General features: G+C 36.8%; 1 long non-coding RNA gene across 2 annotated transcripts in view; it reads left to right on the top strand.

Annotated features, from left to right (window-relative positions):
- The first annotated feature begins 565 nt into the window (after positions 1-565).
- Positions 566-5263, top strand: part of LOC141553380 (uncharacterized) — a 43955-nt gene continuing 39257 nt past the window's right edge. For both annotated transcript variants that reach the window (XR_012485436.1, XR_012485435.1), the window contains exon 1: positions 566-645. This is a non-coding gene — a long non-coding RNA (uncharacterized LOC141553380). The remainder of the gene's footprint in view (positions 646-5263) is intronic.

The following is a 5263-nucleotide window of genomic DNA, read 5'->3' as shown; positions in this document are numbered from 1 at the left end:
TGAAGTTTCCATGCATTGACCCTCAGTCTTAGCCACCTGCTCACTCAGTAATCTAACTCTCTTTACTTTTCACAAAAAGGACTAAATTCTTAGCATGCATTGACCATTTTCTTTTCAAAGCACTTACTCTGGGATTGAAGCATTGCATTTGCAGTCCCATAATCTTGTTCCATTAGCATCAAATTCAATAAGTTATATAGTGGTTTCATCAGCTCGTCTATCAAAGAGCAGATAATTAGTTCTATGATTCCCCATACTTTTTAGAATTTGGCTAATGTAATCATAAAGTCACTACTGAGTTCAAGTCCCACCTTGTGTTTTCATTATAATGATTGCCAAGGAATGTAATAAAGCCATTGGCATCTAATTAAATAAGTTATTTATTCATTTTTCTTGAGTGCTGACTTTTTTATGTCATCTGGTTTTGTAATGTTTCATCAACCTTATGGCTAAGAGGATGAATGCCCATGGACTGAGTAAGCCCCTTTCCCTTTTTGAAAATACAAAACATACAGGAGCATGACAGGCCCAGTTTAATTTCCATATTCCCTTCTCTTTTAGGAAATATTTGTTGGGATTGTTTGTCCAGAGAAAGAAGGAGGAACTACAGACAGAAATAGCCTAAACACACAAAAGAAATTTTATGTGAGTGTGCATTCTTCTTGGACTTATACATGACTGATTCAATATATTCACTGCTACTGAAAAGCCTGTCATTCTATTTTTCTATAATTCTATTTTCCTCTGACTCAATTTATCATTCTTATAACTTTCCAAACCAAAATATCCCTTCCTGGCCACCACTCCCATATTGTATGTGTTGTTTCCTACTATTAAAATTTCCTTGAGGTCAAGAACTGTATTTGATTTTATTTTTGTTTCCTTAGGGGTTAGGATGATGATTATCATAATACTAAATACTTAAATACTTAATGCTTTTTCATTCATTCATCCATTCATTTCAATAACTTCCTTTGTTTAAAGTATAAAACTGTAAGCCCCAGTATATTCTGAAGTTATTAACTGTCAAACTGCAGTCTTGATAGAGTTGAATGAAGCCCCTGGTTGGACTTTATGAGAAAGTATGAGAATCAAAATAAAAAGGATCCAGTTTCTATGTCGGGCTGGCCTATGTAGTTTTGTATTTTTTTTTCTTATTATCCTCCCAAATGTCTACCTCCAGCCCTCTCCAACAAGAAGGAAGGAAGGCCCTAGGAGCAGGGGGCACTGAGAAATCATCAGATTCACAGTTGATTTCATCTTGTGGAATAATGAGTTTTTGGACCTCATGAAGTCCAGGAAGGAAGTTGGGTGGGGAGTGATGAAGTGATTTTTAAAATCATTTCCAATTCTTAGGTCTATAGTGATAAAAAATGCAACGCCCATGAGAAGTCTCATAAGGATCCTTAAAGGCAATGGAAAAGAGAAATCAATAAATTAAAACTTACAATATAATTTTATTTTTAGCATGAACTCTACCAAGTTTAAAAGTCACCAACTGTCCAAGTCTCAATTTCCTCGATTTAAACCTCTCTTATTTTCCTCATAAGAGCTGTGAGAAAAGTGTGTCATAAATCTTAAAGAGCTCTGAAAATATGAATGATTGCTATTAATAATATGAAAACTGGGTCTTCCAAATAAGCCATAGAAGAAATTATTTTAATCATCACTCTAAGAAGCTCTTTTTTGAATAATTTTGTGAATTTTGCCTCAAACCCTTGGAAATTCCAGATTTTCTTGCTAAGCTGCACAACAGACTATGTTTGCTTCCACCACCTCAACGGAATAGATTTTTTAATAATGTATTTGACAAGCTCTGGCAGAAAAGCCAACTGAACAATCAGTTGTTGCTGTCTCCTTTCCCCAACACCAACACTACGCTCTATGCATGCATAATCTTCAAACTGTACAGTCAGAGCTGGGTAAAGTAGCTCTTTGGTGGAATGCGTTTTATGGGATATCCATAGACATTTTCAGAGTGGAAATGCAATGGGGTAGCTACAGAGACATGGCACATAAAGACCTTAATGAAATGCCCATAGGAAAGTCCCATATTTCCCCACAGAGAAAGGTCCCACAATGCTTTGGGGAAAGTAGAAAATATTTGCTCTTTGGAGTGTTGAGTATATGAGAAGGGATGATGTATTTATGTAGAAAGTATTTGCTTCTGTTGCCTTTCATGCCTTGAATGCCCTCCAAGACGGGTTCCTGACCTATATCTGATGCTTTGTCCCTTTCTTCCTGGACTAACTCAAAGACTATCCCACCTCTACTCCATTCCACTTTCCTTACTAATTTGATCTGATGATAATTAGTGAGTCTGATGTATGTGAGGAGCATTAACCCCTTTTGAGAGAAGCAAATAATAATTCTTCCCATAGGGCTGATAATGAGGGCCCCTAGTATGTCTGGGCCACTAGTCCCCATTTTGGGCCATCTATGGAAGTGTTACTGAGTGCCATGAGTAGAACCAGATAACTACTAAACACAACAACTAAAACAATATAAATGAGAAAACAACAGAACAATAAAATTAAATAGAATAACTAGGACGTGCCACACTGTAATGATAATGATTGGGGTTGGAACCAAACAAAAATTGGAAAATATATCTCCCTCCTTTCTTTGGAGAGGTGAAAGGTGAGAAACAGTGGGTATGGCATATGTATTGATTACACACCAGACACATGTCCTTGAACCGCTTTATTTTTATTTGGTTTTCAATCCTCATTACAAGAGGTGGCTCACTGGTGGGAGAGGAAGGGATAAAATACATTCAGAAACCGCAGAGATATGAATGAAACTAACATTTTTTAAAACGATCTTTCTTTTCTTTCTTTTTTTACCTTTTTGCTATCCTCATTTCTATATTTGTACACTTCCTCTATTCAACTGTAAGTCAGCTAATGGAGTATTTCCTATGCTTACTATATGGGTACTGTGTTAGGAATACAAATACAAGAAGAAAATAGGAGTTTACATTCCCATGAGGGAAGACAACAGATTGAATGCAGTTTACAGAAGAATGAAAACATGGCTGGCTTCAAGTCCCTCTCTCAAAGGAAGGAGTCATTTAATCAGAGGGAGAAACCACTAGAGTAGAGAGTACTTCCAGTGTGTAAGTTCCGGGTCTGCAGTGAGCTTCTGAATGAAGAATTGGGCTGTAGTGCAGACAATCAGAACCATACCTGGAAAGAAAGGCTCTTGAGGGCCTATACATATCTGTTTTTGCTCAACATCAAGTTTAGTGCTTTTCATATGATGGGCACTTTAAAAATCCATAATCCATTGCATAAAGAAATGAAGGCGCAATTTAAATTTTAAAATTTAAATTTTAAAAAGAATTCAAATAATCTCCCTTATTCCCGCTTTCAAACTATTCTATTTGTAATATGTTGAGATTCAAAGCACATAGTGATATTATCTATACAACCTGAACTCAGCAATGTCTTTTGAAGACGAATCTTCAGTAGCGACTGCTTGTATTGAAAATATTGCCTTTGATCTTTTTTTAAAGGGCTTTTATTGAAACAAATATGTTGAACTATCTTATGATGTTAAATGGGTCTCATTTTCTAGTCTGTGATAGGACCTAAAATCCAAAACAAACTGGTATGGTTGAAACACTTGATATGTGATACTGATGAAGTCTTGAGTCACTGTATTGCTCCAACCATATTTAATTGATTGCAAGATCATATGATCTACTCATATATCAGAGTGACTAAAAGCAAGCACTATGGTCTTAATACTCATGTACCCTCCAATGCTACTGAATACTATTCATTTACGCGTGCCCATTTTGAATGCCTTCTGTCTCTGTCCTCCCCAGACTGTCCATCCAGCATTTTGGGAACTTCCTTGATTCCTCTTGATATCACGATGATCTCAACAGACCAAACTTAAGTTGAATTATTACAAGTGATCAAAGAGGATCATAGTTCTACCCTGTATTAGGGTATATACGGCAGTACTCTGAGTTCCACATTCTTAGAGGTTCATTGACAAAATGAAATACATTTAGAGGAGGCTATCAGAATGGTGAGAAGTATAGAAAATCTTGTCACATAGGAAATTATCAGTGGAATAGGAGATAGCCTGGAAAAAAAGATCCTGGGGATTTGATTTTTAAATCTACCCCCCACCTACCCATTCAATAGGTTAAAAATAAAATTGATAAGGGGTAGGGAAACTTATAGAGAAAGGTGAAATACTTTCCCCTAGGTGATACAGATCCTCTGTAGGAAGCAAAAGATCTTCTGATTCCATACCCAGCTTTCATTCCTCTCTGACACACTGATGACCTCCAAGGGTGGGTCGCTTCTAGATTTAATGCCCTATGAATCTATGATTATTATTTCACATGCCTCTGGGGCTATAGCCTCTAAAGGTAGTCCAACTCTTACAATAACTCCTCCTTCAATATTAGCAGTACTGAAGACTGCATGACTCAGAAAAAAATAACAGAAGTAACTCATTATCACCACCCTTAGCATCCTAAGGCTCAGAAAAATTAACAAAAATCATCTACAGCAAACTGTCTCCTCCTACATAGCCTTGCCCCCAGCATCAGGGGGTGCCCTCATAATGAAAAAAGCTTCCATAGCAATGGGAACTCATTGTTGTTGTTTTCTTTTCTTTTAGAAAAATGGAATTCCAGGTGAGTTTAGATGGACAATTTTAGTCAAGAAAAGAAAGGCCAGGACTTTGTTTCTGGTGGCCCATGACTGTGATTTTTAGAAGATGGGAGCTTTGCTGGAGCCAGCTCCAACTCTCCTGTGTTGAAATATTAAATTTTCAGTGTCACCATTTATACCTCAAAAATCAACACATGCTACAATTACATCTTGATCTGTTGTTTTGTTGATTATTTAGACTTAAAACAATGATGGAGAAAAAATTAAAAATGCAGATTAAATTTAAAGTATGTGTTCACACATTTTTTCCTAAGAACTTGTTGTTAAATATTTATCATTTAATCTCCTAAGACTCTGAGGTACAAACTCATTTCAGGGTGTCCGGATATAGAATTCTCCATATCCTAGTTTGGTGTTCTTGAAGCTGGCCATTTCTGCTAAACACCTCCCTAGGGGAAGGTGGTTAAGCTCCTGAAACACACACACACACACACACACACACACACACACACACACACACACACACACACACACTCTTTAATAGGATTCACAGAATTTAAGGGCTTCTCAGTTTTCACTGCTGTGCTGTGGAATCTGAAAAGTTCTGCCAGAGCTCACTAAATCAT

Source organism: Sminthopsis crassicaudata, chromosome 2, assembly GCF_048593235.1.
Source record: "Sminthopsis crassicaudata isolate SCR6 chromosome 2, ASM4859323v1, whole genome shotgun sequence".
NCBI classification, from domain to species: domain Eukaryota; kingdom Metazoa; phylum Chordata; class Mammalia; order Dasyuromorphia; family Dasyuridae; genus Sminthopsis; species Sminthopsis crassicaudata.
The sequence above is the reverse complement of the archived record's forward strand: the minus strand, read 5'-3'. Positions and strand labels throughout refer to the sequence as shown.